The sequence below is a fragment of the Phyllobates terribilis genome, unplaced genomic scaffold, assembly GCF_046119375.1.
Source record: "Phyllobates terribilis strain yellow unplaced genomic scaffold, ASM4611937v1 Scaffold_1__5_contigs__length_1240528914, whole genome shotgun sequence".
Classification (NCBI taxonomy): domain Eukaryota; kingdom Metazoa; phylum Chordata; class Amphibia; order Anura; family Dendrobatidae; genus Phyllobates; species Phyllobates terribilis.
This window is the reverse complement of record NW_027362761.1, coordinates 1,064,983,618-1,064,995,795: the sequence shown is the minus strand read 5'-3', so window position 1 is coordinate 1,064,995,795 and position 12,178 is coordinate 1,064,983,618. Positions and strand designations below refer to the sequence as shown.

Below are 12,178 nucleotides of genomic sequence, written 5' to 3'. Positions count from 1 at the left end.
AAATCTGGTATCTGCTAGAGTGATAATATAATAAATGTATTTCTTCATTGTGTAAATTGCCAAAGTTCTTATTCAACTTTGGATTCGTTGGTTCATTGCTGATCCAGGGAAATTGTGAAGGGCGAGTTTATTTTTTTTCTAACATATTATTAATGTTTGAAAAAAAAGCCTTACTTAAAGTGAACCTGTCATTATATACAGTAGGCTCATTGTGAAATTAAGGTTCTGTCCCCATTTTTTTCTACCATTTTATACTTCTGTCTCTATTGGGTTTTTGGCATCTTTTATTCTTGCTTGTAAAATGTTATGAATTTTATGCAGTTTTTTTACAAGCTTTTTTGTGGTGTCTTTATTTACTTACATGTCTTTATTTATTTGCATGTCTTATTTGCTTGTCCTTTTTGTCATACGTTTTCCTGTCCTTTAGAGAAACCACATAAGAAAATCATACTAAGAGCATGCTGCATTTAGCAAAAAAAAGGTCCTAAAAAACGTTGAAAAAAAAATTTACTTTTTAAAGTGAGTTTAATTTTTTTTATTGACTTAAGGTTATAATCATATGCAGTATTTTGCTTCAAAAACGCAGCATTTCTGCAGCTAATAAAACCATATCCTGTCATTTATGCAGGTTATAAAAAAGTCCGGTGGGCTCAGACCGCTGAGATTGCCGCTGCTGCCAGAAACAAGCCTTGTAGCCATTCTTGGCTAAAGAATAGGCAAGAATGTGCTATCTTCCACAACCTCTAATGGGTGAGTAATAAAAACCCACATTAGAGTCGTATTAAAGGTGTTTTCTTATCATCTGTAATGAATAAAATTGCAAAATGCTTGTAAAAACATGCAACTTTTCAATCCATCTCTTAAATATCCTCTCTGTTCTCATTTATGGAGGGATTGTTAATTCTATATTTTACAGCTCATTGCCTAGGTTGTCATCCACTTCTTCAGTCTATAGAGGGTGCTAGATCAGTGCACAGGACCTCCTCAGATGAAGCAGCGGCAGTTTTGCCTCTGCTGCAGACTAGGATAGAATGGGAGAGTGCACAGTTGAAACAAACAACTCAACCAATGTCAATCTCCAGGAGGTCACTTCTCCACAGCAAGCAGGAAATCGGGAGGTTGAGGAGCGGTGCAGTCCTGAAGAACAAAGATAAGAATAACCCTTTAAAGAAGCGCTCCTCCTCCCATCAAAGTTTTATCCTCTTAATATATTGCAATCATCATATTATATAGCACTGTCTACTGCAATTGCTCATTTTGCCTTTCTGCCCAGCTCTTATCTTTTCTCTGCTCTATGTAGAAACAGGAAGTCTCTTGTTCCTGCATTTATCATTCCCTTCTTCAACTCCTGACCCAGATACTCCTTCCTCCCTTCTGCCAGGGACTTTTGCAGTGACTTATGACTCATACAGGGAAAATTGACCTCCTGTTTCTACATAGAGCTTAGAAGGATTCAGGTAGTCAGTTTTGTATCATGTGATGTCATAGGCAGACACAGGACACAAGGTTCGGGTTAGCTTCCTGCTGGTTTATTGTGTGGCATAAACTCCTGCAGCGTCCCATAAAAAAATAAACAGACCCTCTCGTGATTAACGGGAAAACAAAAGAGAAAGTACAACAGAGGCTATTAGAAAGCAAGGCTCAGCCTGCTCCAGGTAGCACAGCAAAGTCTTCAGCAACACCAGTCCTCCGGTGTTGCTCTCTGGCTTCAGCCCAACACAGCTCTACCCAACATACACTATTGAGAGCAAACTACTGACTGAGCATTTAACCCTGCTCAGCCACACCCTGAGGCGAGGTAGGGGAATGGCCTCCCACCCTCTTTGCCATTCCCATAAAACCACACCCTTTAAGAGAGTTAACCTCTCGCATATAACATGCTGGCAATAATGTAGTAGGTCTCAGTTCACACAGGAGAGCAACTTGAGTGACACATACCTCCCCTCGTATATCATACCAGTGACTCTGTCACAATATATATTAGCAATCAAGAAAAAAGAATTGTGTGGTGTTAGGGAAGCGCTAGAACAACTAGACAGGGGATTAAGGTTATAACACACAAACCTTTTATTGTTTAATACGCTCTCTAACGCCACGACGCGTTTTCGATAGCAGAAGCTATCTTCCTCAGGAAGATTAGAGAGCAAATGAAAGATCAACCATTATATAGGGTAGGTGCACCAATCAAAAGAGACTAACAATTATGACAACACAGAAAATACAAAGCAGGAAGTAAATATAAAAAAGGAAATGAATATCGTATAAATATGAATATAAAAACTACATTAGATCAAAAGATTAAAAAAGAGGATAAAAGATGCCACAATATACCCAATAGTGTCATGATGTACTAAAAGCAGGGATTATAGATACAATATAAAATGAATAAAAACTGGTAATGAGTGAATAAGAACCAAGAGAGAACTAGGGCTAATGAGTTGCATTCTCAATCGGTAAATTAAGGCCCTCAGGGGACAGAGTGCCCAATCTAAAAATCCAATAACTTTCACGAATAATTAAACGACCCAAGCGGTCCGTCGTGGGTTCAGCAATCTGATCAATAATTTTAAGCCTTAAGTCAGTAGGATCCTTATTATGCGCCACAGAAAAATGTTTAGAAACGCTATGTAGAAGGAAACCACTACGAATGTTAGGCCTATGCTCATTCATTTGTGCATGCATGGCCTGTATCGTACGGCCCACGTATTATAGGCTGCATGCACATTCAAGAAGATATACCACGAACATGGAGTGACAGTTTAAAAATTGACTAATGGTATATGTTTTACCAGTAGTATTCGAGGAGAAAGTCTTTGAACCACCCAAGATGCACTGGCAACACATGCATTTTGGGGACCCACAAGAGAAACAACCACTGATCAAATTGCCCATACAGATAGGTTTGGTTGGAGAGAATTTACATAGCATGTTGTGAGACTGGTTATAAGTAGTCACCAGGCTCCAGTTACTCAACTCAGTAGCATCATCAGGGGTATTATCACTGGCCGAAGTCGTACTCTTAACAGTACTGTCTTGGGAACGGAGCTGAAGTTTTTTGATATAGGACTCTTGAGATAATGGTTTACATTTCTGAAAGGCATCACTCAGTAGTTTCCGTGGATATCCTTTTTGTCTGAACCGTTTGTTGAGGATTTTGGCCTCCAGGGCAAAATCAGAATAATTGGTACAGTTTTTTCTAATCCTCCAATATTGCCATATGGTACGTTTCTGACCCATCTAGGGAGGTGTCCACTGTCAAAGCAAAGGTAGCTGTTAACATCAACCTGTTTAAAATGAGTGGACATGGACAACCGCCTCGATGGGTCAACCCGCACCAAAGGTCCAACTAATGGAGGGCTGTTTCTGACACAGTTTCTGTAAAGGTAAGACCCCATGTATTTGTAGCACCCCAAGGGCTCGGTTGCTACAGAGGTATTGCACCTCAACCAGAGGTGTGATATCTCACTCTCAGGTAAGGATGGAGTGTGGATCAGGACCCCGACACCTGCATGCATTACACCACATTTTCGGGGGGCAGGGCGACCAATATGCTCCAAGCAGAGCATGACAGTCCCTGTCCCTGGCTGGAGTGGGGGGAGGGAACACCGAGGAAGGGGGGACCCTGTAGTGCAGGAGCTGGGAGGAAGCAGTTCCTGGGTAACCTAGAGGGAGGTATAAAAGGTGGGCACCATTTTAGATCAGAGTTCAGTCCAGCTCAGTCTGAGGAGAAGTGACCGGGAGCAGAGGCTCTGCATGAGCTCTACTCCAGAGGCGGGCCTAGTAACTGAGGCCCAAGCCTGGAGAGGAAGAGACAGGAAGAGGAGCGGAGAAGGCTCCAGGAACAAGGAACGAAGGGACCCCAGGGGTGTGGACCGGCTGGTGGCTACCATACGCCCAAATCTACCTGCGTGGAGGGGTCAGGCCAAAGGGGGAAACCGGTCCCCGAAACTAGTGGAGGCGGGGAACTACCCTCAGCTAGAAACCGGAGGCTGTGACATTTTACGTGGCGCAGCCCCTTGCCATACCCATTAGGAAGGCACCACATAGGGTCAGGTAAACGGAGGCCAACGTTTGCCCACCAAGGCCCGAGGCAGCCGGACAGAAGCATGGTCACTGGTGGGGTATGAACAGCCAGAGAAAGGACACACAAAGGGGGTCCTGTGAAGCGCTCCAAAGTTATCTGGGAGTTGGCCGAGTCCCTCACCTGGTGAACACAGTGCGACGTGGGACGTTATGACCAGCTGAAGTAACTTGGATAAAGAACTGTGAGTAAAGACCTTGGACTGCATTACAGAGACTCTGAGTCATTATTCCCGCGCACCACCATCCCCCATCATCTGCACTCACTGCCCTGAGGCTATACTTCTCCTGTAGGGAGTTATACTACACTCTGCTGCACCCACAACACCAGCCTCAGCGGTCTGCCCGGCAGCGGCGGTTCACTCTGACCGCAATCCACGGGTGGCATAGTCGGACATTCAGCATATAGACTGCCATTTAATTTGACCACCCTGAGCCACGGGACCGAGTCACTGCCACGGTGACTACAACCCCCAGCATCTACAAAAAGGCCCGGTTCCCGGTTCCTCACGCGGCCCACGGGGCGTTTCATATTCAAATTTAATTCTTCCACAAACATAGATGCCTCCTTTTTAGTCCCTGACCACAGAAAGAAGAGACCATCAATGAAACGCTTGTAGAGGAGAACATGCCCAGCTGCAGAGGGGGACCAAACGATGAAGACGGACTCAAACACCCCCATAAACAAGTCAGCGTAACTGGGGGCGAATCTTGTCCCCATCGCACAGCCCCTCAACTGCCTGTACACAAATGTCCCAAAAGTAAATACATTGTTGTTCAAAATGAATAGGATCCCCATCTTAAGAAATTCCTTCTGGTCCTCCAAGATAGTATCATCCAATGACAGAAATTGATCTACCGCGGATATACCTAGCTCGTGAGGAATATTGGAATAAAGGGCTATGACGTCTAAAGCCATCAGCAAATAACCTTGCTCTGAAGGAGCATCTCTAAGGTGTCCGATCAATTGGGATGAGTCCTTCAGATAACACTCTAACTTAAGAACAAACTTTTGTTAAAAAAAAGGTCTATATAATGCTATAAGTTGCAAGTAATAGACCCTACGCCTGAAATTATGGGGCGGCCAGGAGTGTTTTTGGTGTCCTTATGGACTTTGGGCAAAAAATAGAAAAAAGGGGTCTGATACCTCAAGATGTTTAAAAATTTCATCTCTTTCTTATTTAAAATGCCTTGAGCATAGGCATACTTTAAAAGCTTATTGTAATTTAGAAAAATAGAGACGGAAGGATCATTATCAAGTCTCCCATAGTAATTTACGTCGTCGAGAATTTGTTTACCTTCACTCAGATACCAAACGCGATTCATCACCACTATGCCCCCCCGTTATCCGCATTCTTTATGACAGTCTCCCTATTTTCTCTTAGAGTATTAATAGCCTGTCTTTCCCCGGAGAAAGATTATCTCTTTTTCTGATGTTCGCAAAGGACCGTATTTCTTTTAAGGCTAAATGTTGGAAGGTTTCCAAGTGGGGGCCTATGATGTAAAGGGAAACATTTACTGGTACATGTTGGAACCCATCTGTAAGAGGTTCATTAGGGGCACTCATTGTATCAATTGGACCAGATTTTTTGCGCTGCCTTTCTATAATAAAGTGGTGTTGAACAGTTACTTTTCTCATGTACTCATTAAAATCAAGATAAAGGGATTAGCCGGTGAGCTTGGGCAAAATGAAAGGCCCCTTTTAAGTACTGACACTTGTTCCTCCGTGAGAATAATATAAGAGATATTAAAAATCCCCGTACACTCAGAGGAACAGTCAGAAAGGGGTTTTAATTGATTTTCACCCTTTTCAATGGGAGATCTGTCGCCATCAACAGCTCGGCGGATGCTTCTTCCACTACCTCTGCATCCATGCCTCCTCTTTTTCTTTTTGAGTGGCGCACTGGAGCCACCCAAAAAAACTGTGTAATTTTTGTATTCTTGAGAGTCGTAACAGAAGGAGATTTCCTTAGTAATTCAACAGACAGCAACAAGGAATCATTAGCCACTACTTCTTGTAAAGGTACAACAAGATCCAGTGAAGAGGAAAAGCTCAACCTAGGTGGAGGTTTATTGAGGATTGGGTCAATCTCATTACCCCTTAATTCACTGCTTAATATCTCAACATTTATTTTATTTGATGAATCCTCAATAATAATTTCAGATGGGTGTAAAGGCATGGAGTCCTGTTGAGGATTCAAACACGATGCAGTTTTTGGGGTTATATTATCTATTATACTGGTTATTGGGAACATGTAATCTGTTATAGCAGGTACAGCTGGAGGTTCTGGTATAGCGGGAGGTTCAGGCAAAGGTTCAGGTAGGATTTGGTAAATCATTTCATCAAGTGGAGAAAGGGACTGTGTTTGGGTTTTATGGGAATAAGTTACTTTGTGTGTAGTTAATAGTGATAAATTAAAGGAATCCATATTACCTTGTGTGGAGACTAGTGGTTGTGAAGGGTCTAAACCAAAATCTAAAGTGGGGTGGATACGTGGAACAATAAATTCCATCTCAATGGGGACTGGTGGGTCAGGCAATAGTACCGGAGCCAATAGCCGTGTATGAAGTGCAGAGATGCCCAAATTAATTATAGTGTCATGCATGTGATCCTTTTGTTAAAGGTGATAATGCCTTTTGAGTCCCTAACGGGGTATCATCCACCATTTGCTTACCAAACAAGGAACCCTTCTTCAAAATTCTTTTATGTAATTCATAGAAAATCCTCTGTTTGTCCGTTTTTAGTACACTTAAGGAATTACTACTGGGCAATTGATCTTTTTGTGATTCAACCCCCACCGAATTCTGTGATTTTTGGATTGGGACCAGTCCTCCGGTGTTGCTCTCTGGCTTCAGCCCAACACAGCTCTACCCAACACACATTATCCAGAGCAAACTACTGACTGAGCATTTAACCCTGCTCAGCCACACCCTGAGGGGAGGTAGGGGAATGGCCTCCCACCCTCTTTGCCATTTCCATAAAACCACACCCTTTAAGAGAGTTAACCCCCAGCATATAACATGCTGGCCGAAATGTAGTAGGTCTCAGTTCACACAGGAGAGCAACCTGAGTGACACATACAGTACAGACCAAAAGTTTGGACACACCTTCTCATTTAAAGATTTTTCTGTATTTTCCTGACTATGAAAATTGTACATTCACACTGAAGGCATCAAAACTATGAATTAACACATGTGGAATTATATACTTAACAAAAAAGTGTGAAACAACTGAAAATATGTCTCATATTCTAGGTTCTTCAAAGTAGCCACCTTTTGCTTTGATGACTGCTTTGCACACTCTTGGCATTCTCTTGATGAGCTTCAAGAGGTAGTCACCGGAAATGATTTTCACTTCACAGGTGTGCCCTGTCAGGTGTAATAAGTAGGATTTTTTCCTTATAAATGGGGTTGGGACCATAAGTTGTGTTGTGCAGAAGTCTGGTGGATACACAGCTGATAGTCCTGCTGAATAGACTGTTAGAATTTGTATTATGGCAAGAAAAAAGAAGCTAAGTAAAGAAAAACAAGTGGCCATCATTACTTTAAGAAATGAAGGTCAGTCAGTGCGAAAAATTGGGAAAACTTTTAAAGTGCCCCCAAGTGCAGTTGCAAAAACCATCAAGCGCTACAAAGAAACTGGCTACTAAGAAGGTGGCTACTTTGAAGAACCTAGAATATAAGACATATTTTCAGTTGTTTCACACTTTTTTGTTAAGTATATAATTCCACATGTGTTAATTCATAGTTTTGATGCCTTCAGTGTGAATGTACAATTTTCATAGTCAGTACTATACCTCCCCTCATATATCATACCAGTGACTCTGTCATAATATATATTAGAGCTCAGCTTTTTATGGCAAGGCTGCTGGAGCTCTGATTGCCTTTAGATCATGTTCAAACGTCGTATTTTCAATACATTTTTTCCACCTTATTAAAAAAATAATGGCTTCCGGCAGACTGCAGTATAGTAAGCAATAGCATACAGTATTTGTGCCTGACATGTACTGCAGCCAATCAGGGGTTCTGATTTGATGTTTTCATGTGTTGGATGCTTTTATAAGATGCAGTTGTTTTTATATTTAATAAAGTATTGGTTGGTCCAGATTTGACATTTTTCTTAGGCCTCATTCAGACGTCTGTGTGGCATGTACATGTCGTACCCATTATTTTCACAGACACAACACCCATTATAACTGATGTCCGTGTTTTTCACTGACTGTGTGTCCGTACAAAACACACAGAGACGTGTCCATTATTTTCCAGCAGCACAGATGGCAAGGGCCAATACAAGTCTATAGTTCCTTGAAAAACATGGATGGCATTTCCGTGTCTAAAATTGCAAAGTATAGGAGATGCTTTGTAGTTCATTTATTTATTTATCCATCCATGAAAAACACTGATGGTAAAAACACACACTCATGGTAAAAATGGACACCTGGCTTACACACTGATGTACAACACTGATGACCCTTTCATCACGCCTGTGTTTAAATACAGGTGTGTGAATGAGGCCTAAGTGTTGTCTTCCTGAACAGCTAAAGTACATGGTCAGCTAAAGGCAATGTGGTCTACTCAGGACCTGTCTGAGATCTCCTGCTAAATCCTGATCCGCTGGTTGCCCGCCTACGTAATAGCAATATTTATACATAATTACATCTATTTATTCCCACCCACAACAAATAATAAGAGAAGATTAATCTGTGTATGTGGACATCCCATCATAGAGATTCAGTTGGGAAAATTATCTTACTCATTTGGCAGCACGGTGGCTCAGTGGTTAGCACTGCAGCCTTACAGCATTGGGGTCCTGGGTTCAAATCCCACCATGGACAACATCTGCAAGGAGTTTGTATGTTCTCCCCGTGTTTGTGTGGGTTTCCTCCGGGTTCTCCGGTTTCCTCCCACACTCCAAAGACATACTGATAGGGGATCTAGATTGTGAGCCCCAATGGGAACAGTGATGATAATGTCTGTAAAGCACTGTGGGATTAATGGCGCTATATAAGTGAGTAAAAGAAATATGGAAAACAAGTCAGCTGTGAGTAGGCAGAATTACAAAGGAAGCCGTAATGGTGTGGCTCAATGTTTGCTGTGATATAATGTGTGTGGTCGGGGTCTGTGTTATTGCTGATTTTTGTTTGTGTATGTTTAGTGTTATAAAAATCTGTAATTTCCCACAATAGCTAACCATCACAATAACTCAACCCAGTGACTATCCTACAATGTAGTGATACTGAGCCAAGCAAAAGTTGTGAGAAACCCACATACTAATACGTCTCCCAACATGTCAATAAATATGGAGCTTCTAAATGTCTCCATGTTCCAAAATGATATGACTATATAAGAAGTAGTTACCGTCACCTCTGCAAATGCAGTGTTCTCTATGCGCCATAGTGCGTTTCCTTTTTCTTGTGTGTAGTCAACTTTCCATGAAGTGTTTAGAATATCTTTGAGCAAAACATACAGTTTGGATATATTTATTTATGTATTCATTCATACAGATTGTCCTTTAATGAAACTTAACCGCAACATCAAGAAGAACAGCAATTCAGCGCCAGATTAAATACATTTTTTGCTACAGACGTAAGTACTTGTTATCTTAAGTGTATTGCTAAGAAAAGCAATCCAGTGTAGCTAAATAAAGCAGCCAAAGCATGTTCTCTCCAGAGATTTTCTAGCTTACTAGAAGACACATACAAGTATACAAAATTGAATAAAATGTATTTTTAAGACTAACTGGGGGTTTACAATTACATTTGTTGTAGAAGAGTTGTCCTATTAGGATAATATTGGTATTAGGATAACCCAATGAGCTTCACTGGTCATGAGTCAACTATTTTTTAGAAATTCACCAATTCACATCATGAGGAGACTTCTAGCATACATAAAAGAGTAGTATACGGTAATAAAAGGGTCAGAATTTTGTCTGCTAACAGCCTATGATGATTACGAATAATCACTCACACGGCATTATTAGATATAAACATAGAGCCGCATATCATGCTTAGAATTCTACATGGATATCCTACATGGTTCTCTACACTTATGTAGAAATTTCCCAAAATCATGTTAAGCTAGGGCACATCAGCACATGTAAGCGAGAGTGTGCCCATACAACTCCAAAAAGCATATAAAAGACTGGAGAAACTAGGAGTTTTTATGCAAAAATATGACAAAATCTTTAATAAATACATATACATACATGGAGAAAACTAACAGAAGTATAAAACTGATGTGCAAGAGCCAGTGGCAGAAAAAAATTTATGCGTACCATCTATATCTGTACAGTTATATGAAAAAGTTTGGGCACCCCTATTAATCTTAAGCTTAATGTTTTATAAAAATTGGTGTTTTTGCAACAGCTATTTCAGTTTGATATACGTAATAACTGTTGGACACAGTAATGTTTCTGCCTTGAAATGAGGTTTATTGTACTAACAGAAAATGTGCAATCTGCATTCAAGCAAAATTTGACAGGTGCATAAGTATGGGCACCCTTATCATTTTCTTGTTTTAAATACTCCTACCTACTTTTTACTGACTTACTAAAGCACTTTTTTTGGTTTTGTAACCTCATTGAGCTTTGAACTTCATAGCCAGGTGTATGCAATCATGAGAAAAGCTACTTAAAGTGGCCACTTGCAAGATGTTCTCCTGTTTGAATCTCCTCTGAAGAGTGGCATCATGGGCTCCTCAAAACAACTGTCAAATGATCTGAAAACAAAGATTATTCAACATAGTTGTTCAGGGGAAGGATATAAAAAGCTGTCTCAGAGATTTAACCTGTCAGTTTCCACTGTGAGGAACATAGTAAGGAAATGGAAGAACACAGGGACAGTTCTTGTTAAGGCCAGAAGTGGCAGGCCAAGAAAAACATCAGAAAGGCAGAGAAGAAGAATGGTGAGATCAGTCAAGGACAATCCTCAGACCACCTCCAGAGAGCTGCAGCATCAACTTGCTGCAGATGGTGTCACTGTGCATCGGTCAACTATACAACGCACTTTGCACAAGGAGAAGCTGTATGGGAGAGTGATGCGAAAGAAGCCGTTTCTGCAAGCACGCCACAAGCAGAGTCTGCTGAGGTATGCAAAACACATTTGGAGAAGCCAATTTCTTTTTGGAAGAAGGTCCTGTGGACTGATGAAACCAAGATTGAGTTGTTTGGTCATACAAAAAGGCGTTATGCATGGCGGCAAAAAAACACAGCATTCCAAGAAAAACACTTGCTACCCACAGTAAAATTTGGTGGAGGTTCCATCATGCTTTTGGGCTGTGTGGCCAATGCCGGCACCGGGAATCTTATTAAAGTTGAGGGACGCATGGATTCCACTCAGTATCAGCAGATTCTTGACAATAATGTTCAAGAATCAGTGATAAAGTTGAAGTTACGCAGGGGATGGATCTTTCAGCAAGACAATGATCCAAAACACTGCTCCAAATCTACTCAGGCATTCATGCAGAGGAACAATTACAATGTTCTGGAATGGCCATCCCAGTCCCCAGACCTGAATATCATTGAACATCTGTGGGATCATTTGAAGAGGGCTGTCCATGCTCGGCGACCATCAAACTTAACTGAACTGGAATAGTTTTGTAAAGAGGAATGGTCAAAAATACCTTCATCCAGGATCCAGGAACTCATTAAAAGCTACAGGAAGCGACTAGAGGCTGTTATTTTTGCAAAAGGAGGATATACTAAATATTAATATCACTTTTATGGTGAGGTGCCCATACTTATGCACCTGTCAAATTTTGTTTGAATGCAGATTGCACATTTTCTGTTAGTACAATAAACCTCATTTCAAGGCAGAAACATTACTGTGTCCAACAGTTATTACATATATCAAACTGAAATAGCTGTTGCAAAAACACCAATTTTTATAAAACATTAAGCTTAAGATTAATAGGGGTGCCCAAACTTTTTCATATAACTGTAACTGTGGGTCTAGACATATTCACCAGATTCCTATATACATGTATCATTGGTGGTGCTGCGGTGCGCATGCGCCTCCTGGGTTTGCGCTGACCTGCTGCGGTCCGGAGTCTTCTGGCACTTGCAGGTGCGGTTATGGCTCTTTTCTGAGCTGTGTGCGCC

General features: G+C 41.3%; 1 protein-coding gene across 1 annotated transcript in view; it reads right to left on the bottom strand.

Moving 5' to 3' along the window:
• Positions 1–12,178, bottom strand: part of DLC1 (DLC1 Rho GTPase activating protein) — an 869,826-nt gene that overhangs the window by 821,669 nt on the left and 35,979 nt on the right. The gene's annotated exons all lie outside the window — the stretch shown is intronic.